This window comes from Petaurus breviceps, unplaced genomic scaffold (genome assembly GCF_028583685.1).
Source record: "Petaurus breviceps papuanus isolate PSGF00001 unplaced genomic scaffold, PetGlider_PUasm1.0 91133, whole genome shotgun sequence".
NCBI classification, from domain to species: Eukaryota; Metazoa; Chordata; class Mammalia; order Diprotodontia; family Petauridae; genus Petaurus; species Petaurus breviceps.
Genome location: NW_027187419.1, coordinates 27,856,225 through 27,882,656, shown reverse-complemented (window position 1 = coordinate 27,882,656; position 26,432 = coordinate 27,856,225). Strand labels below are relative to the sequence as shown.

The following is a 26,432-nucleotide window of genomic DNA, read 5'->3' as shown; positions in this document are numbered from 1 at the left end:
GGTAGGATTTTCTGGGTTTTTGAGTAACAAGTCTGTGGTCCACCACTTATCACCTGTGTGACCTTAGGAAAGTCATTTAACTTTATTGGACTTCAGTTTTCTCATCTGTAAAACAAGGCAGTTAGACTCGAGGAACTGTAAGGTCCCTTCTAACTCTGAATCTCTAATGAAGCTCCAATGATCTATGAATGCCCTGAAAATGGATAGGATAATCTGTTAATAGGATATAACTGTCTTTTGAAATAGCTTTAGCCACAGAACAGAAAATCAGTTTTAGTGGGATTTTACTATATATCCAAGGTAGTAATAGATTAAATGGTAAATGAAAGAATTAATTTAGCTTATTTGAGCAAATGTTTCATCAAAAATAATATTTTACTCATGCTGGTTTACCATGGGACCAGGCCAAATCCAAATGAATATGGCATGTATAAAACATACTTATAAATAGATATATGGATATAGCTCAACATAGCTTTCTATAGCCCAACATACAATAGTTCTTTCATTCCAGGTGTGAACTGCTGGGATATTTAGCTCAGGTCAGACATAGGTCATAAGCCTTCAAACTAATTTTGGAAAGCAGCCTCGCATCATTGGTAGGTGGAGTGCAAAGAAAACAAAATAATTAGTGTCCCACTCTTCCTGGTCTAGAACCTTTCGTGGAAAAAGGGCAAGAGTCCAAATGTTATTCAAATTTTGGAAAAAAAAAAACCCAACTCCACAAGGAAGCAATGAAATAATTTTCCTGCAGTCACTCACAGAATATAGCCATCCCTTCTGGTGAAATCCCATATAATTAATTGGAAGCTTATTACCTATGAATCTTTTTTGAATCTTTCTTTTTCTCCAGTACCATAAAGAAGTTAGTTTTTCTGCTTCTTACTTTAGAGATTTTTTTAAAGTCCTAAAACACTATGTTTGGGACAACACATTTCTAAGTGATCCAACAGTATGCCACTGAAAGGGACCTGGAAGATCAATGAAGAAATATTTATTAAGTGCCTACTGTGTACCAAGCACTAAAAAAAGGCATTGATGCTACAAATATAAGATCTGAAACAATTTCCATTCCCAAGAAGCTTTTATTCTAATGTGCTTGGATGTCTAACATAGTACCTTATCAGCACATGGGCAGAAGGCATCATCATTCATTATAACTATGTGGTACTTGTGTAAGATGCGTGTGTTGCCCTTATGGATTATGGGTGTCCTCAGGAGTTTATCTAGATATGGCTTTGAGTAATCATTCTCTCCAGGTTTGAGCCCCAAGGTTACACTTGCAAAACTGTTTCCCACTAAGCTGTTAGTGATTTTGTTTCTTCCTTCTACATCACGATCTGTGACACAGACCATTCCTATAGAGTAAAAGAGAAAAACAAGACTGAGAAGACTTGAATGAATCATCAGGTTGCAAATGAAAGTTTGTGGAGAGCTTTTTTCCAGTGGCCCAAAGCAGAATCATTTGGGCTTCTCTGGTTTTGAGAATAATCAACATGACCCCACAGAAACCTTCCAAATTGAATTGAATTTTTAATAAGACTTAACTTCTGAAATTAAATGCTGGCATCATGGGGCAGTATTAGATTTGGAGTCAGAGGATGCAGGTACTTGGGTTTGAATCTTGGCTCTACCTCTTATTACCTGTGTGACCTTGGGCAAGTCATTTAAATTATCCCAGCTTTAGTTTCTTTGTCTGTAAGATAAAGGGGGTTGGATTAGATAACCTCTAAGGTCTCTCCAAACTCTAAATCTAAGGTCTTATCATGATGAAGAATCAGTGAACATAAGTTTCTTTTAAATCCTTTCTAGAATAATCAGAACATAGAGAACAAATAAATTAGAGTCTTTATTTACCTTATTAAAAATTCTCCACTTTATGAAAGGATAGGCAACAGGTTTCCTTTAAATAATTAAACTCCTTATGTTCAGTTCAACTCACAAAATTTTCTTTGATTCAAATTCCTAAAATATATCTACTACTAAATGTATGTAAAGTACAAAAATTATATTTAAAAAGGTAGAGAAATTAAAAATATATATATCTCCCCCAATTTTGCTAGACCAAGCAAATGAAGCAAAGTACAAGGTTATAGCAATTTCCAAAAAAGTTCAGACTTAAAAAAATAAAAAGCCCTACTTCTATTTAAATGACTCATTCCATCTCATCACTAGATTAGAAGAGGCTTTTTGTCTGAATGACTCATACCAGTTGTTTGGGGGAAAGTGAGTTTTTTGTTTGAATTATCTGGAAAATCGTCTCTGATTTTTATTCTGTTTCAGCCAGGAGGACATCTTCCTCAGGATAGCAGATCCAATCCAGACTAACCTCAGAAAACTACTACCACACCTTCAGAGGTAGTCATTAATTATCTTTTTGTGTCTTTATGAGAACTGGTAAAGTAACCCAAAGAATGTGAATAAGAATTCAATCATCTCCTCCCACTTTTTTTTTCCATTTTTCACTTCAACCTTCAAGAATACACTTGCACAATTTCTTTCTCTTATGTTTTCCTTTAAAGGCCAGTTTCTAGTAGACAATTTAGCTAACTGCTGTATTTTTCCATATATGATGCCAGGGAATAGAAACAAGCAAGATAGTTTCTTATATGATATAATTGTTTCCATTAAAAGTCCAGGAAAGCAGGAACCAATCCATCAACAATAGCAAACAAAAAGAACAATCCACAATCTGGAAATTTTGAAAACTGAAATTCATAATCTAAAAACCAACTAACAGGTTAGGTGGTAGCTAACAAGGTGTAGTTGATTTATTTCAAGTTGCCAAACTCTGGGATCTGTAAAAGATCACATTGGCAAACACTCAAGTTGCAATGGTAGACTGATTTGTTTCTCTTAATCTTCTATTGATATTGAGCAGAAATTAAGCACAGACATATATTTTTGCTAAGAAGGTATTTCTCTCTGTTGTGTATTTAAAGATGAGCTAAGATGACACAGAGGAGGACTGAACTTGGAGTCAGGAAGACCTGAGTTAGAAATCTACTTAAGACACTTCATTGCTGTGTGACTATGGATAGGTCACCTAATCCATCTGGGCCTCAATTACCTTATCTATAAAATGAAGAGATTGTACTAGATGGGCTTTAAGGTCCCTTCCAGCTCAAGATCTGATTCTCTCTCCCTTCCTCTCTCTGTTTGTGTTGGGGATAGCTTCCCAGCTATTTGCATGTATATGGTATATGTGTGCGTGTATGCACATATGTATACATCTTTGTACTGTATATGAGTGGGTTTCTACATTAGATGAGTATGCATCTCTGTGTGGGAGAGGGCAGATGGGTGTGCATTTGTGTATGCATGGCTGTAGCCCTTTCTTTTGAAGAGTAGAACACATAAATAGAGTTATGGAGTTAAGAAAGACCCCGATAACTAAAGAAATATAAATACTAGAGGTATTTATTTGTGAACTTTTTTCCAAAAATGTTTAGCTTTGGAAGGATTGACAACGATGACTGATTTTTATTGCTCTTAACCTCAGAACTAAAGAAGGATTCAGGCCTTGCTTCATCAATTATTTCTCTTTTGCGTCTTCATTCATTCTTTAACAACTGGCTCCTTTTTCTCTCCTTATAAACATGCCCATTCCCATTATTCTTTACACACACACACACACACACACACACATACACACAGAGATTCCCCCCTAAAACACCCCACTTTTTCTTGAACTTATTAGTCAGCAGTTACGTGGTAAAGGGACAGCGTGCCAGTCTTGAAGTCTAAGAAGACCTGAGTTCAAATCTAGATTCAACAATTTACTAACTGTGTGGCCCTGAACAAGTCACCTAACTTCTCATTTTTCTTACCTGTAAAACGGTAATAATAATAGAACTGACCTCACAGGGTTGTTGTGAGAATCAAATGAGATAAGACATGTTAAGTACTTTAAAAACCTGTATATATCTTATTTGTGCTCAAGTCGTTTACGTGTTGTTTCTATTTCTCATTAGATTGTGAGCTCCTTGAAGGCAGGGAATGTTTTTAGCCCTCTTCCTATCCCTAATACTTGGCATAGTTCCTGACACATAGTAGTATATCCTTAAATACTTGTTGACTTGACTTGAATAAGCATAAATTAGGCCCCAGGCATTTCTAGGCAGAGATACAAAGACAAAAATGAAAGTGTTTCCCGCCCTCAATTAACTACCATAGTTAGAAGTAATTTCTCCCTTCTCTAAATTCTCATGGTAAATTGTACTTCTCAAGGCACTTATGACATTAAATCTTGGGTTACATGTACTTCTATACTTGTCTTATTACTCCTATTACATTATTGCTGTTGTTTGTTCTTCCTACTCAAAGAGGACCAATGACATCACAATGTTGGGGTCAAGATACAGCATGTTAGACTGTGGCTGATCAGTCCAATATGATCTTGGAAGGCTCTACCACAGGTAGCATAAATGGAGTGGAGATGTCTCTAAATATGTGCATCTCATGTTTCTTTTGAACTACTGATTTCTGCTTTGCTCACAGAACACAGTGCCTTCTTAGATGCAGTCATGCCATGCTGCATGGTCCTGTACTAGCGTCTCTCACAATTGATACTAAAGTTCTTCAGAGAGACCTTGAGAGTGTCATTGTACCTCTTCTTCTAACCTCCATGTGAGTGCTTGCCTTATACAAGTTCTCTATAAAATGATTTTTAAGGCAAATGTATGCTTGGCATTTGATCAATGTGGTCAGCCCACTGGAGTTGTGCTCTCTCCAGTAAAGTTTGAGTGGTTGGCAGTTCAGCCTGAGACACCTCAGTGTCTGCTACCTTATTTTGCCAGGTGATCTTCAGAATCTTCCTAAGACAATTCAAATGGAAGAGGTTCAGTCTTCTGGCATGGCTGTCTAGTTACCCGAGGTCAGCTCTCTTTTCTTCATCTTTGTCATTTCCATAGTACACAACCCTGCACACACTTTACTCCCAAATAAATGACTCCTGAATGAATTTTGAATGAATTAATATACATTTCACTGGAAAAGAGCCTGATGCTTCACTGGAAATAACAACAAAGGAGTAAACCATCTTTCATAATAAAAGCAAACATCAAAAATATTTACTCTTGTGCAACAGGCCTTCAAACATTTATCAGACAACTAAGGCTAATTTTAGGCAGAATAAACATTTATTTGGTGTGGATCCAATCTAATATGTGATAACATAGGATCATAGATTTAGAGAAAGAAGGGGCCCCGGCCTTCTTTTTTTCACATTTGTCTATGTGCAAAAAATTTTTAAACATGAAAGTCATTGTCAAGACCTTCCATCAGGAAAGGATACAATTGCTGTCATCATCACGGTGGAGTATAGCCAAGAATAGAGATTTTTTTTTTCACTGAGCTTACCAGAACTGACAACTGAATGGTGGCTTCCCCACCCAGGGTCTCTACACTAGTTAGGGAACCTATTTTTACAAAGGGATAGCTACATATAAGTCTCCAAGGTGGATGCCAAATTTAAATCTATTTGTCTCTTCAGGACCCTGATGGATATCTGGGGCTTTGTTAGCCCATGAAAGTCATTCACATGACAGAACAATAGTAAAAATAGTTGGCATTTGTGCAGTGATTTAAAATTCACAAAACACTATACGATGTATGACCCCACTTGCTCCTCACGATAAACCTATGAGGTCAGTAGTATGGGTATTATTGTTGTTATTGGTCCTTTGTTCTAGATGAGGACCAATGACATCAGGAGGATCTTGACTTGCAAGTGAATTGGATTTAAGTGAGGCAGGACCGTGAAAAGTCATCAATCTCACTCTCTCTTTCAGAGTCATCTTTACTTTCATTTTAAAAATGAGGAAATTAGCACTCAAAAAGGTTAAATGACTTGTTCTTTTTCATAAGGGCAATAAGTGTGAGGGGCAGAATTCACCCCCCCCCCATATTCCTTTACAACAAGTGCAAGGATCTTTCCAGATGGGTCTTACATCTTTTAGTTTCAAGGACAACAAATGTCTGTGTATATTTTTACAGGTGGGTGTGTACATGGGAGTAAGACTATCTATACGTCTACATCCAGATGTGGTAAATATCTGTACATGGACAGTGCGCATATATTGTTGCTTTGTTGATTAGCTATGTCCAACTCTCCAAGCTCGCATTTGGGGTTTTCTTGGCAAAGATACTAGAGTGGTTTACCACTTCCTTCTCCAGCTCATTTTATAGATGAAGAAACTGAGGCAAATTGGGTTAAGTTACTTGCCCAGGGTCACACAGCTAGAAAGTATCTGAGACCAGATTTGAACTAAAGTCCTTCTGATTCCAGGACCAGCACTCTATCTACTGTGCCACCTAGCTGCCCCACGTACATATGTTTGAAATATGTCAGTAATGGAAACTAATGCAGGAAAAAAAGGTTGAAAAGAGAATTGGAGGAGTATACATTGACTAAACTCAGGGGTAGTAAATAATAAAATAATAACTCCTCTTTATATACCATTTAAGGCTTGCAATGTGCTTCATACACATTATCTCTGGATCTTCATAGTAAGCCTGTGAGGTAAGTGCTTTTATAATCTCCCCCATTACAGATGAGGAAACTGAGGCTTAGAGGGAAGAGATTTGAGGTGAAAGGCCACATAGCTACTGAGAGGCATGGTTTAAACCCACATCTTGACTCCAAGGGCAGCCCTTTAGCCATTATGCAATACTGTTTCTACAAGTCCACTAAGATGCTAGTATAATATCACAGGGCTATTTTGGAACAGGTTCTTTGATCTTCTAACCAGCAGGGTGTGTTCTGCTATATAATGACACTATAATTGGTTGAAAGGTGAAATTTTTAATCAACCCAGACACTTTGTTTATATGACATGAAGAGATCAAAATGACCATTCTTTTTTTTCCCCACTGAAATCACCCTATCAATAAATAGCATAGCTTGTTAAACTGTAGACTAAAAGCTTCAAACTTAGCAAAGTCAGAAGCTTTGAAAGTTGAAAAATGTCAATAGGTCATTGCAGTGGAAAATAGGGAAATGCCCTAATATTCCAGAACCCACTGAGAGCATGGGTAAAGAACTTTGAATGAATTCGCCAAAGCCACAATTGGTACTGTGTTTTTATCATTTTGCCCAGAAGCAGTTAACCTAGGGCTACAATTACCAGCATCAGAGAATTTTCTGATGCTGGTGATCTGATCATTACTAACTAGCCATCCACTGCCTTTCTCTACCTGTGGAGAGCATTTAATGCAGTGGGAACAATCTACAGGACTTTAAACAAGTATCCTAGCTATAGAATCTGGATGTTCCCACTGCACGCAACTCCAATCAATGAACTTGGCCATTGCCAGAGAGAAGCCAAAAGGGATGAATCTATGAGGGAGCTTGACAACAATCAAGCTTACTGAACAATTGGTACTGTGTTTTTATCATCCTGTCCAGAAGCAGTTAATCTAGGTCTAGGAATCAGGAATTTCTCTAATGCCGGTGATCTATTCGTTACTAACTAACCATCTCTTGCCTTTCTCAACTCCTCAGCAGTATTTAATGCAGTGGGAACAATTTGAGTCTAGAGCCAGAATACTTGTTTAAAACTCTGTAGTAGTACAAGAAACGGGATCGCTTTCCTAAGCAACTCTTTTTATTAATCTAAACATCTACCTCTGGGTCAATAGATTAAGAGAAGAGAGACTTGTATGCCTTTCCTAAGAAATATTTTTATATGAATAAGTATCTTCCCCAAGCCAATACATTGAGAGACATAACTCGCCCTTGTATTCTCAGTAAAGTGGGAACTCATGATGGGAAAAATTCCAATCTGTATCTCTCTGTGGAAAACAAGAAAGAGAAGGGTAACTAGCCTGAGTTGATCTTGTTGCTATGGATACAGTTGTTGATATAACAGGTACCCAGACTAACCTAAATAGGTTCTTGCCTGAAAGTACAACTTTTGTCCTCTCCCTGTGTCAAGGGAAAACATTTGTGGAAGAAGATAGTACTTTCTTGCCCATAAGAATCCTACTGCCTCAACAAAACCTTTGGCACAGAATAGCATCGTCATGGAAGAAAGTAGTGGAAAGAACTTGGGAGGACCTACATTCAAATTCTGGTTCTGTGACCCACTACTTGTGTGATCTTGGGCAAATCACAACTTCTTTGCCTCAGTTTCCTTATCGACAAAATGAAGAGAATGAATTAAGTGACCTCTAAGTTTCCTAGTAGATCTCAATCTACCATTCAGTGATCTGTCACAATGGAGATTCATTCATTTGCTCCCAGTGTAATGGGTATGGTGATGAGTCTTACTAAAGGGGTGAGATCTTTAGGAGAGGATTCATTTGTCTTGAGAATGGGTTGCCGAGGTGAGTTGGCATCTGAGAACTGCTACTACACTCTTCCACACAGGGCTTTCCTAAGGCTTCAAAAGTATGTTTTAAGTAAAGCTTCCCCACTTGTTAATGCATAACAATAACTCCCACAAGTATGAATCATTGAATCTTATTAGGAGCCTTTTTGTGTGTATATATGCTGGAAGCCTGTGACAGAGAAGACTGTAGGAGCATAGAGAATAGTTCTGATCCAGTGTGACCATCCTTACCTAAACTGTGGTAGAACAGCAGACACTACATCTGTGGCCAGAAACAAGGTTCAAATCCCAGCTCTGTTTACAACAATAATGATCTTGGGCAAATCATTTAAATCTTTGAGGGCCTCAGTTTGGTCATCTGTAAAATGAGGGGGCTGGATTGTGGATACGTTGTGGTCCTTTCCAGTTCTGAGTTCTATGATCCTATGTTGCCTAATTAATTCCTAAATGGAAATTCATTTAACTGTTTAGAGGAGGAACACAGTTTAAACTGATTTTTTTTTTTTTACTATTTACGGTACCATTCAATGTACAATACAGAAGATGATGAATTTCAATTATGAATATTTGTTCATTCTAGAACTAGAGAAAGGTATTCATAAGAAACCATTCTGATCTTATCCCTGCAATCCTGGTAATAATAAGGAGTTTGACACCTGTAGAGATACTGTGAAAAGGAAAATCAAAGCTAGCACTTATCAGATCAGTGAGGAAAGAAAAAAAAACCCAAATATATTCCCTGCATCGAGGGCATAAAGGTTATTGTCATCACACAATTTAAATAAAAAGAACCTTTAACAGTTTGGCAGAATATGAGAACTCAACAAGGGGAAAGTGGCAGCTGACTTGTATGTGTTTGAGCATTGACATCTATTAAAATTCTTTTGAACAAATGTCTATGGCCAGAAATTTCTCTGAGCTAAGTGGATGGCAGCTAAAACACCACTTGAGGTATACATTTGTGTGATGAAAACCCTTCGGAGAATGTAACAAAATGTAACCACATAAATGAAGGCCTCTAGTTACACTGATACTTTCTGATGTGATGATTATTTAAGAAAAACTTACAATTCTGGGTTTGATGCCGTACCAGTGTCATTTGGGCTCTGTGGCCTGAGTCCGTTTTAAACAAAATACCAAGAAAAGCTGATTTTTAAATGTAGTTTTCTAGAAACTTTTGAGTGCTGGATGGGGACTCAAAGAACCTAAGGTCACATCCACTTAGTAGTTATATGACCTTGGAGGGGGTCATTTAACTTCTGTCAGCCTCAGTTTCCTCATCTGTAAAATGACAAAATTGAGATGACCTCCAATGTCCTACCCAGCTCTAAATTTATGATCCTAATTGATCTTGCTTGATGTGGTTAAAAAGTAACTGAAAATAAGATGAGATTCTAAAAAGTGAACTTTCTCTAAATATATTTCATTTCTAATCACTTAATTTATTTTCATGGATTTTTTTATACTGCATTCATTTCTAAATATATCTTTTCCTCCTCCAGTCTTCAAGAGAGGAAACTCCCTCAAACAACTGTGACAAAGATTTAAAAAGGGAAAGAAATAAAGTAGTTTAATAAAACTAACTATATGTAATATTCTATACCCACTGTCCTCCACTCCCACAATGAAAGTATATTTTTTTCAACTCTTTCCTGTTCTTGTCTGTTTATCATAATCACACAGCATTCAGGTTGCATGCGTGCAAGTGTATTTTGTTCTTTCTGTTTACATTGTTACAGCACACATTTTAAAATTTATAAATAACAGAGATAAAGTGGTTAAGTTTCAAGAATAAAAGTTTCAAGAAAGGCAATCCTACCTTGTAATACCTCAGCAGACGGCACTACTGGGAGGCTTTATCAGTCTAATCTCTAAGTGCATTTTCCTTGCAAACTCCAGCAACCAAAGACACTGAATACTAACAGGGCCCCTACATGACCTCTGAGGTTAAGCATAATGGTATCAGGATATGCCATTTACCATGCCACTGATATTATTTACTTTGGGTGTTATAAATCTGCCTGACACGACACAATGTATGTTGGGAAACCACCTAAAAACCACAGGGACTATTCTGCCCTCATTAAATATATGGAAATAACTGAGGTCTGTTGAGAGTTCAGAAGGTTGACTGAACACGCATGTTCTTCACCTAAGAATGGTCCTCTTTCCTGAGACTGGGTTGCTTGTTCATTCATTCATTCCTTCATCCACTCATTCACTTTTTTGTTTATTTATTTATTTCTTTATTTGGGGCAGGGGATGGAGTTAGATCTGTAATTTTAAGTCCTTTTGAGAAAACCATGCATATTCCTCTACTTTCTCTGAAACTTAGAGTCTTGAAAAATTGCCTAACAAATTGAAAGGTTGAAGTGACTTACTCTGGGTCACACAGTCAGAGACACACCAAATTTAAACCTTGGTTTACTTGATTTGGAGGCTACCTCCTTACCTTAGCCACCATCCCACACAGCTCTCATGAAAATTGTAGTCAATCTACTTTAGCCAAGAGATATACTCTCCAAATGGCCCCCAAAGGAACAAATGTCGACAAAGAGCAAGGTCAGCACTTAAAAACATTTGTTTCCAGTGCAACTGATTGCTCCTTAGCTTTTCACTGGCGATAAAGTTCATCTTATAGTCTAGTCATGACAAAGATTAATACGCTCCACAAAACAACTTGAATTTCAGGGGTATTGATGCAAATTTGACTTCTTTCCCCAGATGTTGACATTTCTTCCTTTACTTAAGAAGAAAATATAAGATTTGCATGTTTTTGTTTTGTTTGGGGTTTTTTTTTTTTTTGGTGGTAATAGAAGAAAGAACATGAGGCCTGAAGTTAGAAAGCCTGGAATCAAGATCTCACTCTGAAAATCAATAGCTATATGTCAGTGGGGAAAATAGAGAAGTAATATAGAATAATGGATAAAGGGCTAGTCACACATCAGGAAAATATGGGTTCCAGTCTTGCCTCAAACCTGGCCAAGTCACTTAATTTCTTAGAGCCCAGGCAAAGAGTGTCACTTGTAGAGCAGGTACAGAGAATTATTTTGGAGGAGGGAGTTTCCTCACTTAAAATTCTCTATATCAATGAAATCATAAGTCTGGTCCAAAAAGAATACCAGTGGACATAGATCTCTTCACTTTCCTGAACCTCCCTTTCCTTCTATTATAATGGCACTGATATTACTTGAATTTGCTACCTCACAGGATCACCTTTTTAAACAAGATAATGGGAGCTATTATAATTGTGTACCTAAGAAAATGGAACTTAACAAGTAGTATATTTTAAATTTCTCTAAAGTTCTCAAAATTTGAATAAAACTTACTTGTTAAAAGCAAGTTTTTTAAAAAGACATATGCATATTAAAATTGATCATTTTAAAGTTTAAGATTCATACTGAAGAAAATTAAAACAATTCACAAAGAAGTTTATTTGTGGGCAATGGAATCCACTGGCACCAGAAAATGCTAATTCTAAAGATCCTGTCATGCATTCTTCAAGTCTGCCATCTATGTTGTGTGGTTGGAATTCACCTATATAAATCCAATATTCATCATGAAGATGCACCCCAAAATACAGCCATACATACATAAACAGTAATACATTTTGTCTGTTGCCAAGAAAGAAGATTAGTATAATGTGTCTAAGAAACACCAATCATTAGTCCCGCTGATTTAATAATGCTGGAGGTCTTGTGTTTAGTCCAGTAATTATCTTGCTGCTCTTTTTGGGGTAAGATGAGCCCTGTATCACCAAAGACTTCTATATGGGGTAAATCCTTCCTCTTATCAAGGAGGAGAGGAGTTTTGGCCTCATTTACAGAGGTAAGTAAATTCAGCATTTACTGAATTCCTGGGTTGTACAGAGGAAAAATTATTTTACATATAATTTTTAAACCCTCTGAAATCATGGCTACAACTGTGCATGTGTAGAAAAGAAGTTAACTTTAAGAAAACTTGGCTTATTTTAAATCATTTTCATTGGGTGATTACAAGAGCAGAATCACTGAATCACAGAGTTAGAAGGGTCCTTAAAGGTCATCTGAGCCAGCCTTACCTGTGACCATAACCAATAATACTGATTGATCTGGAGTCAGAAGACCAGGGTCCAAATCCAGACTCATCTACTTACTACTTATGGGACTTTGGGTAAATCTCCCCATCTCTCTGGGCTTCATTTGCCTCATCAATAAAACTAAGAGGCTAGATGAGATTGCTTCTAAAGTCCCTTCCAATTTTAGATCTATTTTCTTGTGATCTTTCTCATGTACAAAGAAAGCAAATTTCTCCTAGTTAATTGCATCACAACCTGAAGGTAAATAATAATAATAATTAACAAATTATAATAGCGAGAATTTACATAGCACTGAAATTTGACAGGTGCTTTACCTATGTACATATACACGTGTACATGTATGTATGTGTTTGTATATACACATACACAATGCACACATGTACATATATACTCTTTGAGTCTCTCAACAATCCTGTGAGGTAGGCTCCATCATTATCCCCATTTTACAGATTAGGAAACTGAAGTGATTTGCCTAGGGTCACACTACTAATAAATGCCAGTGGCAGAATTTGAAGTTATGTCCTCTTGAATCCAAGGTTCAACACTATTTACTACACCACCTAGTTACTTTTACAATCTTGTTATTAATCTACAATGTCATCAAAGTTTTAAACAATTATGCAGTTATGCCTGGATATGTTTGTTGGTTGGTGTCAAAGGATTATCATTGTACACCTTTTCTGGGTATTTGCATGTGAGGTAACACAAATTCATAGGTTAAATTGAGGTAATTTGGAATAACAGGCATATAAAATGCAAGATGTAGAATGTCTGGATATAGTTCTGATTCAGTGTTTCTGATAACTCAAAGACTTCCTCAATTTCATCTAAGGGGAAATCGTCTGCATAAGAATTCTTTTGCTCTTCTTTGAACTTCTAATAGAAAATGAAACCAAAGGATCCATGACCCCAGTTGTTTTTTTTAATGGAGTATTCAGTAATGTCTATTATATCTAACATAATAAAGGAGAATACACTGGGGCATAGTGCAATGACATCCATCCTGTAGACCCTCAATGGAACTCCCTAGAGGTTTAGTCACTCCTGGGTAATAAGTACAGTACAAGTGGGAAGGTTCTGTAACTCTTTTAAGCCACTGGAGTATCATTTAATTTATTACTCCACTGTACAAAATGGTACCCTGGTGGCTTGAAAGAGACAGTGGGGAGAATCTGGTTCATTAAATGGTAACCGATGCTGCTAGCATGAGTGCTCATGCTGCTGCCACCATCACTGCCAAAATAATTGTGATCCTTCAACTCTGGTTTTTCTATAAATGAGAGGGGAAAACCAGCTCATTTCTAGAATCTGTTAGCCATTCAATCTCCAATCTACCACTGTAGGATGGACAGAGTGGCTATAGTGAATGACTACATATAGAATAACAATTAAGGGGCATTTGGGGGGAGGGCATTCTTCAATTAATCAGCATCATTAGGGAATGTGCTAACAGGATCATAGTGTCATAGATTTATGGATAGAAGGTAGCTCAGAGGTCATCTAGTCCAATTTCCCCTCTACCTCCTTACTACAGAGATGAGGAAATGAAGTATGAGAGAGGTTAAATCACTGGCCTAAGGTCATACAGGTATTAGTTGGCAGAGCTGGAAATCAGCCTCAGGTTCTTTCACTCCAAATCCAGCTCAGGTAATCTATACAGAGGGGATTTCCAGATAACTACAGCTTATCCCTTTAATCACCATTTAAAACATTTTAATCATTTTTTGCTGGCAATCTTTCTGAAATGGACTCTTATTTTTCTGCTTTCTTTAACAGAGTGCATGGAACATAATTTAACCTTTTATTGATGCTTTAGGTCTTATTGTGTTCATTATTATGTGTCAATTACTGTATTCAACTCAAATACCATAAACTTTCAGAGGCTATGTGAGCACAGGTTGTTCCTCTTTGCTGAATGGAACCAGAGAATAATACTTTTAACATTCTTCTGTCACTTTTTATAGTTTTTCTATCCACTTCCTTCTATTGCTTATCAGCTTTTACTTCTTGTTGACTCAGAGACAGGCAAGACTCAGGTTCAAATCTCCTCTCCGCTATTAACAAATTATGTCACTCTCTGCTCCTCAGCTTCTTCCTTCATCTGTAAAAAGAGGGGGTTGGACTAGGTGGCCTCAAAGCCCAGTCCCACTAAATCAGTGATCTTGCATGAACTCTCTCCTAATAAGCTGCTTCTACTCTGCTGAGGGATAGGAAACAAGATCATTAAGTTTGTTAGAATTGTGTCTAAAATAGGAATAAATAGTTTCTGAGTGAGAGCCCTGAGGATGTCTCCCTTGAGTAAAGAACTTGAAACTTTAATATGTGGGTTTTGTAGTAGATATTTTGGCGACTCAAAGGACTTTTAATTATATATATATACATTTCTTCATATTTTAATATATACATAGAAAGAAATAGAATATGTAGAGAAAAATAAAGTGTATACATATATACACATCTATTATGTGATAAATTTATTATATATTTAAAAGGAATAGTAAGTTGTACATAATAGATTTGCAGTTTCATGTGCAATCATCTTTTTAAATTTACTACATTATGGAAATGCTTGTTTTATTCCATAAATTAAAAAAGAAAATAAATATTTTAAAAATATACATATATAGAGAGAAAGAGAGAGTATATATATATATATACATATATACATACATATATATATATATACATACATACATACACATATATATGTATAAGAGGGAGGGCAGGGATGTGCTGGAACCGGCTCTAACAGGCTTGTGAGAACCCAGTGTTAAACTTTCAGTGTGAGCATTTACTCCTCAGAAATTAGCAACTGCTGGAAATCAGGGTTTGATGAGTTGTTTTGTGGATTGTCTAGAATTAAGATAGTGCTAATAGTGCAGATTAAATTTAAATGTGTATGCAAACACATTTTTGTGTTCTTGAGAGTACCATTGTTGAATATTTATGGCCATGGGTTTAGGTATGTGTTTGGGTGTGTATGTATGAAACAAAATTCTTGTTTATGTCCTACTTCTACTGACAAAACTGATGTCAGTGATATTAGACGTGGGCCCTTCATTAACTCCCTACTCTGAGATCTCAATAAAGCAACAACCACAACCATAATAGAGTACTTACTAAAAAGCCAATGTGCTTATAATGTGCTAAGTGCTTTAAAAATATTATCTCACTTGACCTTCACAACAATCCTGGGAGGTAGGTACAGTTATTATCCTTATTTTATAATTTTATAAATGAGGACACTGAGGCAAACAAGAGTTAAGTTACTTGCCCAGGGTCACATAGCTAATTAGTATCTGAAATCAGATGTGGACTCAGTTCTTCCCGACTCCTGGCCCACCATTCTATTCATTGCACCACCTACCTGCCATCAAGCCTTTCAAAGGCAATGTCAGTAGATTGAAAGTTATGGTATGTGCCACCAAGCTTGGAGGGGAAAAAAACATAAAATACCAGTCCAATGATGAACCAAGAGGCTTCTTAGTCAAATTGTAGACATTGATATCCAGAAGGTGGTTCACTAAGTGAACTTCAGCTGTGACAACTCATGAAACTCTACTAAGGACAATAGTCATCTGCACTGGTGGAGTAAACACCTATTCTGGTAAAATCACAGGGGTACTGAAGTAAATGGGGATGTGGACAACAGCACTGACCATCCTTTTGATTGTACCTCTTCTCCTTCACCTGGCAGTCTGCCTATGCCTTTCATATGACATGAGCTGCAGCACAGTTGCTGCCAAGCTTTCTGGTGTTCTTAGGACCCATAGTCAAGGCTCAGCCGAAGCTCCAACTCTGAGCATTTACATGTGAGAGAAGGAATCCTACTTTTCACGGAACTCTTCAAGCACTCTGGTCTCCTAAAAATCTGAATAAGAAATAAAGTCACTTAAAGCTGCATCCCCATATCAAAGGGTTTCTGCCAAATGGTCACAACCAGTTAATGCCATGTGTGAAGATGACCAGGAACAGGGCTGCACCACAGTATTCTCAGCACAGAATCACTGTTCTGTTCATTCAAAGGCCCTTCTGTGACTTGGATGTATCCTTGTTCCTTGGTTTGTTGTGTTTGCTTTATACTGGGAACTATGATAGTGTGTAAGGAAATCAGCCAAATGTCACTGGAGTGTTAGAAATGGTGTATGTATGGAGTACAAAATTTAAAAAGTACTACACTTTGTTTATTTGTTGGTCTTTGGAGTTTTGCTTTCATCTGTGGCTGAGAAACTCAGGTAGCTGAGTGCCTCCAAAGACCAACATTTCAAGACTTTCTAGGCTTTAGATAGTAGGAATCTTAATCTCTTTATCTCTCCATCCACATCTAGCATTGTTGTTGGTAGACACTTGGACACTTGCTCTAAGATTGAGAACTAAAAGGGAATTTTGTTGCCCTGCAGTTGTGTTCAACTCTTCATGACCCCATCTGGGGTTTTCTTGACAAAGATATTGGAGGGGTTTGCCATTTCCTTCTCCAGCTCATTTTACATATGAGGAAACTGAGGCAAACAAGGTTAAGTGACTTGCCTGGGGTCACATAGCTTGGAAGTATTTGAGGCCAGATTTAAAGTCAAGAAGATGAATCTTCCTGACTACAGGCCCAGTATTCTATCCACTGCTTAATGGCCATCTAATCCAATCCCCTAATGATGAAACTGAGTCCCAGAGGGACTAGCCCAAAGAGTCAGCATGGTCCATGATTGTGTTGGTTTTGGACTTAGGTATACTAGGACATGAATCCCATCTCAGATACTTACTAGCTATGCCATACTGGGCAAAGTGCTTAAACTTCCTGGGTCTCAGCTTCCTCACATGTAAAATGTGAGGACTGGACTTGATATCCTTTCTGGTTCTATATTTATGATCCTAGGATCCATAACTCCCTTTTGTCAGGGAGCAAGGCCTGCACAAGTCACTTCACCCTCTTTGCCTTGATTTCCTCATCTGTAAAATGATCTGGAAAAGGAAATGACAAACTACTCCAATATCTTTGCCAAGAAAACCCCAAATGGGGTCACAAAGAGTCAGACACGACTGAAAAATGACTAAGAAAAGAAAAAAATAAGGTCTTGGCACACCCTCCTGAGCCAACCCCCATTGTCCCCTCCACTCATCAGAGCTCCTTAGTTTCACTCTGTTCCTGGCTTTTTTTTTTAAAGGTAGAAAATATTTCAGTCATGCCCAAAGGGGTTATCAAGACTGAAATCCTATCCAAACATTTTACCAAGCACATTTGTAAGTCAAGAAATATCTCCTTTTCACTGTCACAGCATCTCTAAGAAAAATGCCTTCACTGTCCGCACAGAACTCTTGGAGCCTGCCCATTTTTTACCCATTTGTTCAATGTAACAGTCTCAGATATGAAACAATCACTGTAATCAGATCTTGTAGAATTTGTTATACCTTTCAAGCCATTCACCAGAAATGCAGGTATCTTCACTCTTTAATATGCTGCAAGAGCATAAGGAGGAAGGGATGAATTCTGGTGTTCGGAGTTATTAAGTCACAAAACTTTCTATGCCCATTAAGATTATAGGGTAAAGGATTGGATCTGTGATTTCACTGATATAGGGAATTCCTGGATGAGGAAACTCCCTCTTCCAAAGTATGTCAGCACTTTCTCTGCAATTTGTAGTTTTAAGAGAGGTGCCCGAGGCACTGGAAATTGAGGTGAATCATCTAGGGTTACCTTGGCTAATGTATCAGAAACAGGACTTGAATTAGGGTCTCTGGCTCTGGGGCCACCTCTCTCTGTACTATTCCACATTAACTCTATCATTAAGAAAGTAATGACAAAAAACAAATTAACAGCTGAGTAAAGGAGAAAGTTCAAAGTAAAAAAAAAATGTTTAAAGAGGAAATGGTAACAGTAACAAGCCATCAACCTCTTGCTATGTGAGTAGCAGGATCCCCTAAAAATGTCAGGCTGAAAAAAAGTGGGTAATGTGAGAGCCCAAGGAAGCAACACCATGGAACAATAATTGTTTTGATGGGTTAGCCCTTTCAGAAGGCAACACAGTCTTAGGGTGTGAGAGCCAAGCATGTCTGAGAAGGCTCTTAAGCATTTCAAAATCAAGATGAAAACATTTTATGTCCTGAATTACAAAAGCAGAGAGGAATAAAGATGCCTAACAAATTCAGCAGATCAGAAGGGCCCAGACAACCAATTTGGCTAATTCGGATCTATAATATTTTAAAGTAGATTGGAAAAATAATCCCTCAGCTTTCTATTATGCTTTGGCTGCACAGGCCTGACCTGAATATCCCATTGCAGTTTGAGAATAATGCTGAGTAGAACCAAATCCAGAAACTGCTCTGGAGGCCAACTATGGCTTTTAAATATTATTTTCAGCATTTGGGCCTTTAAAAAAAAGAAAAAAAAAAGCTCTCAGAAATACAGCCGGGTTCCTTCTGAATTTTCCTCATCCAAAAAAGAGCTCTGTCCCCCATGAGTAAGTGCATCATGAAGGGAAATGTAGACAAATGCCAAATTTAAATACTTTCCCTTTGCAAACCAAGTAGGGCCCAGAAAAGCACTACAAACAGCTAATCCACAACTTGCAGAGTTGCTTTTCTTTGGGGACTAGGATATAATATAGTCTCCTATCAAAGGCAATGTGTTGAAAAGAGACATTTACTGAATTTCAGTAGACACTACAAAAATTCAGACAGTGCTGAAGATAAACAGTCACTAGAAATACCCAAACACAATGATAAGCCTACACTAGAAGAGGGAGACAGCAAATGGCCCTTTTAAAGCTAATTTGACAGCAGTGTTTCATTAAATTAAGGTCAACAACTTGTTCTGGGCTCCTGCTGTTCATGGAAACCTTGCAGTAAGTACTGTGGGAAGTTACAAAGGAAAAGGGATATCATTTCTCAGGCAACTTACTTTTTGCTGGAAGGCAAAAACAAGGTATGAAAGACAAGCATCATAACAACCTTCAGTTCTGGGGGGGGGGGTGGAGAAAGAACTTCCACTGGGAAAGAGAGTTCACTATGTGTGACTTTATTCTTTCAAAGCTGAGCAAGAATAACAAAACTGGAGATAGCCATTAAGCTCTAGGAAATGACTAGTCCACAGGTGAATTTGAGAAGTATGGGAGGGTAAGGGGAATCTTAGAGCAACTTTGACTAAGCAAGCCTAGATTAGACTATACCACCAACTCATGAGATGGCTGTGCCCTTATAGTTAGTACACTCCACTGGATGCCGCCATCCTTGCAAGACTGTCTCCCATGCCTGGAAGCCTCTCCATCTTCATCTCTGCCTCTGGATCCATTTTTTCCCTTCTGGCTTAAGTGCCACCTCCTTCAAGAGGAATTTCCTGTTCCTCCAATTGCTAATGTCCTTTCATCTCATTAAAATGCAATTTATGGGGGCGGCTAGGTGGCTCAGTGAGTAAAGCGCTGCCCTGCCGGAGTCAGGAGTTCGGAGTTCGGTTCTGGCCTCAGAAACTTAACACCCACACAAAAAAAACTAGCCATATAACCCTTGGGCAAGTTACTTAACCCCAACTGCCCTCCAAAAAGGCAAAAAAAAAAATGCATTTTATGTATATGTTGTAGTTTTTACATGCTATAGTACACTGAATGTAAGCAGTAGAACAGACACTTCTAGAGGGTAGGGGCTATTTTACTTTTTCTGTTTGTATGCCCAGGGCCTAATGCAGTGTCTGACAAATAATAGGTGTTTAATAAATACTTAGTGATTAGCTGATGACACCAAGTGAAAAGAGTCTTAATTGGGGTAGGATTGATAAATGTATGTGTGTGTATGTGTATAAAACACCAGCATAATTTATTTTTGTAACTTAAAGATTTTAAGCCAGTTTTTTTAACTCATAAAAGTTTATCATCATTAACATCCTCATTTTAAACATTTATTAACATTTATATAGTGTTTTAAAGTTTGCAGAATACTTCACACAATTTATATATAAGGATATAAATATATTTCAACACAATCTGAAGTAATATAAAATAAAAATGCTTTCCTATATTTGGTAATACAGAGACAAAAATGGATTTTTTTTTGGACAGTCAGTCAACAGGCATTTATTAAGAACTTTCTAGGAAAATGCTAAGCACTGAGAATACAAATAGAAGCAGATAGTCCCTTCCCACAAGGAGCTTACATTGTAATGGAGGAAGACAGCACTTAAAAGAAAGCTGAAGGGGGGGGGAGATGAGATAAAGGTACCTGGCACACTTATGAAAGAAAATGCAGATTATGACCTGGAGAGGAAGCCATGGGTAGCTTTGGTGGCCTCCTTTAAATGTTGGTTTTAGAAGGTGCTATCCAATCAGAGAGAAAGGCTGTAGGGGTGCAGGATGCTTCCAATATGTGAATTCCAGTACTGGTGAGGGCTTCCAGAGTGAAGAGAATTCTGAGGCATGATAGAGAAAATCCAGCATACAGCCATTAATTTGTGTGTGGAAACTGAGGCACAATACACTCAACATTTGGGGGGGGGGATACTGTAGACACACTGTAAGCATACCTTGACCTTAAAGCATGGTTCAGGGTGTTCTAGGACTGGAAGTCCAGAAAAGTCAATTTCAGAGGCCTTTTTGAATGGCTTGCCAGAATTCCCAGGGTACTGAGACAGACAGGCAGACAGGGAGAGAGAGAGAGACAGAGACACACAGAAACTAAGAGAGAAAGAGACAGATACAGAGATATAGAGACACAGAGAGACAAGAGACAGAGACAGGCAGACAGAGACAGAGACAGAGAGAGCTGGCTTCTCCTGCCCATCATCTGCAATCTGTTTCATCTTGAAACCTACAGAATCCTAAGCTACTACTTATGTGGTTGCATGGTAGTAATTTAAACATGAAGTCCTGTTATTCAATAGAATCCCAACTGGCTGTTAAGATACATCATGGTACAATGAAATTACTGCTGCTCTGCTAGGGGGTTGGCAGCTATAAAGTATACACAGGCTCAGACAAACTAGAAATGCCTGATAAGAGGAACATAAACTGGGAACTAGAAGGAATATCAAAAATGATTTTTCATTTTTCATTTTACAGATTAGGAGATTGAGGCCCAGAGAAACTTGGTGGCTTGCCTAAGGTAGTAGGTAGCAGAGCTGGACTTAGAGCCCATGTGCCAAAAACTTCGGAAAAATAAACTAGAGGTAGTGTGTAATGCACCCCCCCCACACACACTCCCCCTCCCCCCCAAATCAAGAGAATACTGTCTCAGAGAGAGAAGTTCTGGTAGTTTTTGACACACTAACTAATTCACTGACCTTGGGCAAGTCACTTCATTTCTGTAGACAACAGTATCCTCATCTGTTAAATTGATCAACAAGCATTTTTGAAACTAGGCACGAAAACAAAAACAAAGTGAAGCAGTCCCTGTCCATCAAGAGCTTACATCTAGCATGGGAGACAACTACATATACAGGTATCCATAAAACACGAAATAGATATAAGAAAAGCTGGGGTTGGGGGGAAATAGTCAATGGGGAAAGGAATTAGCTGTTGAGGAGGACCAGGAAAGGTCTCATGCAGAAGGTGATCCCTGAAGGAAACAAGAGATGAAGAGGTTGGACCAAATGGACTCTAAGGTTTCTTCTATGTCCCCTAGAAGAACCAAATTCACTGCTAATTCCTATCCAAAGCTTGCTTGTTGTTCCTTACTTTTTGAGGAAGAATGAGAAGAGAAAGAGTGGTAAGACTCCAGCCAAATCTAGCACATCCAGAATTGAGAATGGAGAAAGACTTAGGAACCCTGAAAAAATACTCATTGATTTTCTCACTTTATGTAATTTTCACCATGGGATATGGAATAAACTATTTCTAAAGTAACTTCCAGACTTCAAGATGTATATTTTATGTTCTTTTGAAAAGTGCCCAAGATCACGTTTTCTCTCAAGTACAATCTATTTTCAATATAACAAAAAAAGTTCAACAAGATATAGAGACTATAGAAAGCTTTTTTAAAAATCTATTTCTCATTTCTGTTTTTGTTTTTTTTTTTTTTTTTTTTGCAATTATCCATGACTGAGTAACTATGGTAATTATAAGAAGAACGTGGTATTTTACCTCCTCTGGCTATGGCAACTTTAGTCCAAATTTACTTACCTTCTAAAATTGAATAGGGTAAAGCTAGGTGGTGCAGCGGATAGAGTGCTGACCATGGAGTTAGGAAGACACATCTTCCTGAGTTAAAAATCAGGCTTAGACACTGCCTAGCTGTGTGACCCTGGGCAAGTCACGTAACCCTATTTTACCTCAGTTTCCTCATCTGTAAGATGAATTGGAGAAGGAAACAGCAAACCACGACAGTATCTTCACCAAGAAAACCCCAAATAGGGTCACAAAGAGTCAGACACCTGAAACAACTGGACAACAAAAACAAACTGAATAACCTCCAAAAACACTTGTTAGCAGAATGGATTTAGAGATGCTCAGTGAAAGAACTTTGGTTAAATATCAGTAAAACCTAATGGTCAAGAAGGTTGTTAAATAATGCAACAGGTTATTGATATAATCTCCTTCCCTGGAGGTCTGGGGGTGGTGCTGGGGGATGCAGATGTCCATACACTGAGGTTTAGGAACCATCCAGGCTGGAGGAATGGAGGGAAACTTGCTGACCTTCCAAGGTCCTGTTCTTCCCACTCTAAGATTTTACATGTAAGAGAATAAATTGTTGGGAGAGCAGCTTCTTGTAGCACCTCCTGTCTCCATCACATTTTTCCTCAAGTATTTCATAAAAGGACTTGCTCCATTAATCAGTCAGTTAATTATCCTTCACCAATTATCAATTATCTAGGCCCTCTTGAGGACATTAAGACATATAAAACACTGTCTCTAACTTTAAGCAATTTACACAGAGGCAGCATGACTGAATGAGAAGAGCACTAGACCTGGCATCAGGAGACACTCAAAGTTCACATCTTAACTCCTATAATAACTAGAGGTTGGAACAGGGACAAATCTCTATCTTGCAGTCTCACTTACTCAATCTATAAGTGGAGATAATAATATTTGTAGACCTACTTCAAATTGTGGTTGTGAAGATCAAATCAAATGTGAATTTAAAGTACTTTTGCAAAAGACACTATATAAAAGTGTCAGTAATTACTATGTCACTTAAATAAGAACCAGATTTTTAGAAAAAAAGTGAGGAGGGAGGGAACTCTTAAAAAACAAAACTAATGTCCATGCACTAAAAGGGTGTGTAGTTTTATCATTGCCCTCACTCAGGGCAATTTGACTCTTTTTAAAATATATATTATTTGTTTCTAACATTCATTTTTAAAAAAATCTTGAGTTCCAAATTTTTTCCCTCCTCCTAACCTGCCCCTACTTCTGAAGGCAAGCAATATATCAATTATGTATGCGAAATCATGCAAACATATTTCTATGTTTCCACGCTGCAAAAACACAACAAAAGTGAAAAAAATAATAATTCAATTTGCAATCAGTTCTCTCTCTGGAGGTGGACAGCATTTTCCATAATGAGGCCTTTGAAACTGTCTTGAATCATTGTATTGATCAGTGTAGCTTAGTTTTTCAAAGAGGATCATTGCTGCAATATTGTTACTATGCACAATGATCTCCTGGTTCTGCTTACTCCACACCGCATCAATTCATATAGGTTTTCCCAGGTTTTGTTTTTCTGAAATAATCCCCCTTGTTATTTCTTATAGCATAGTAGTATGTTGTCACAATCATATACCACAACTTATTCAGCCATTCCTCAATTGATTGGTATCCCCTCAATTTAAAATTCTTTGCCACCACAAAAAGAGCTATTATAAATATTTCTGTTCACAGAAGTCTTTTTCCTTTTTAAAAAAAAATCTCTTTGGGATACAGATCCACTAGTGGTATTGCTGAGTCACAGGGTATGCACAGTTTTATAACCCTTTGTGCATAGTCCAAAATTATTCTCCAGAATGACTGGACCAGTTCATAAGGTCCATTTAACTCTTACTTTGTGAAAAGTGGTAGTAAGTTTGGTGATTTGGTTTTTCAGCCTTTAGGATATTAGAATCTGTAAATTAGGAAAAGAGGCACTGCTTCTGATAAGCATGCTGCCACCGGCAAGAAGTAACAAACGGTAGCCTTAAGGCAAGGGAACAGAAAGGAAAAATAAGAAGCAGACACAAAAATTAAAAAAAAAAAACAGATCAGTCCAGTGTCATTTCCTATAGAACAAATAATCCTGCTCTTGAATACCCACCCTGGCTTTGTTGTATTCAGGCTTTCCAAAATGATAGGGTAGTGCCAGCTGCTTTGCCCAATGCCAGCCTCCCCAGTTTATCACTTTATCACTCTAGCCCAGGTTTGGCTCCATTTATTCAGCCCTGCGCATCTTTCCCCTCCCCTGTAGCTGGCTCCTTCCCCTTCTTATCCATTTTTCCCACCTGCTTTTTTTCTCTCTGTTTAGTTTAAGTGACCAGAGTTAAAAGGAGCATCACTCCAGAGAATGATAGGGTCTTACAGTATTTCTGAAGAGATAGCACCCCATAGTAAATACAGCACTGGTCTGGAATCAGAAGACCTAGGTTAAAAGCTAGCCTCAATTGCATACTAGCTACATTATTTTGGGTCATTAAGGCCTCTCTGTCTTAGTTTCTACATCTGTAATGAGAACAGTAAGTGAGATAATATATGTAGTGCACCTTGCTAATGTTGAAGCTCTATATGTTGTTGCTATCCCCCTACCCCACAATAGATTGTAAGCTTCTTGAAGGCAGGGACTATTTAATTTCTGTATCCTTCAGAACTTAACAGGCTTACTGATTAATCATTACCTAGTCCAATTCCCTCATTTGACATATTAGGAAAAGAGATTAAGTCACTTATACTGGTTGATGTCCCAGCTGGGATTGGTAACCACCTCCTTTAACTTCAAATACAGCTCTCTTTCTACTGCACAATATTGTTTTCCCAAAAGATTAAACAAAGGGCTTAGGTTCAAGCTAAACCTTGAAGGAGAGATCTAATGCTCATTTTTGTTGTTCAGTCATGTGTGACTATTTGTGACCCCATTTGGGATTTTCTTAGCAAAGTTACTAGAGTCATTTGCCATTTCCTTCTCCAGCTCATTTTACAGATGTGAAAACTGAGGCAAACAGGGTTAAGTGACTTGCCCAGGGTCACACAACTATTAAGTCTGAGACCAGATTTGAAATAAAGAAGATGAATCTTCCTGAATTCAGGGCCAGAACTCTATCCATTATCTTCTCCTTAATCCTCTCATTAGCATTTTCTATTAAGAAATAACTCTTATCAGTCCATCCCATTCATTAAATGGGAAGACTGAGGCAAATGGAGGCAAGATGACTTGGTAAAGATGACCCAGCTGCTTCAGTGGGTAGATTCAGGAAGACATCTGCACCCATTGAATTCCACAAACTGAGTCATGATTCCTCTATTATTGAAAGCAATATGTCTGATCCACCCACCCATCTGTTCATGTCACACACACACACACACACACACACACACACACACACACACACACACACTACAAGCAGCCTTTGCCACAAGCAGCAGCAGGACTCATCACTGTTGCTCAGGCAAGGTTCCAGGTTAGAAGGGCTGGGTCTGTCTTTGGGATCCCCCCTGAGATAGAAGCCAACCTGAAGATGTACATGACAGTCCTAGCTCTTTTAAGAATGTACACTCTTTTCTCTCTCTTTCCTCTCTCCTGCCCTCCTCTCCCCCCACCTTTTAATTTTTTCATTACAATAAAAAAGGGCAGGATTCTGTATCTGTCCTTAAAACAAATCTGAAATCTGGGCAAGTCACTTTAACCTTTTGGGGCCTCAGTTTACTCATCTGTAAAGTTAGGGGTGTGGCCTCCATAACCTCTAAGGGTCCTTCCAGCTGTAAATCTATAATCTTATGATCTAAGTAATTTTCCCTTTCTAGCTCAGCTTCTTCATCTGTAAAATGAAAGGATTAGACCAGCTCAGGGGGGTTTTAACCTGATTCTGTGAACCTGTTTTTTTTTTTTTAATTTGCTGTTTCAACATAATTGATTTTCCTTGT

The 26,432-nt window shown here is 37.9% G+C and overlaps 1 protein-coding gene and 1 long non-coding RNA gene across 2 annotated transcripts in view; both read right to left on the bottom strand.

Annotated features, from left to right (window-relative positions):
* The window catches only part of MAML2 (mastermind like transcriptional coactivator 2), a 439,594-nt gene that overhangs the window by 350,008 nt on the left and 63,154 nt on the right, over positions 1-26,432 (bottom strand). The window lies entirely within an intron of this gene.
* LOC138155287 (uncharacterized) lies at positions 11,099-26,391 on the bottom strand. The gene is made up of 2 exons (XR_011166793.1): positions 25,544-26,391; positions 11,099-22,615 (listed from the first exon to the last, which is right to left on the bottom strand). It is a non-coding gene; the product is annotated as an uncharacterized lncRNA (long non-coding RNA).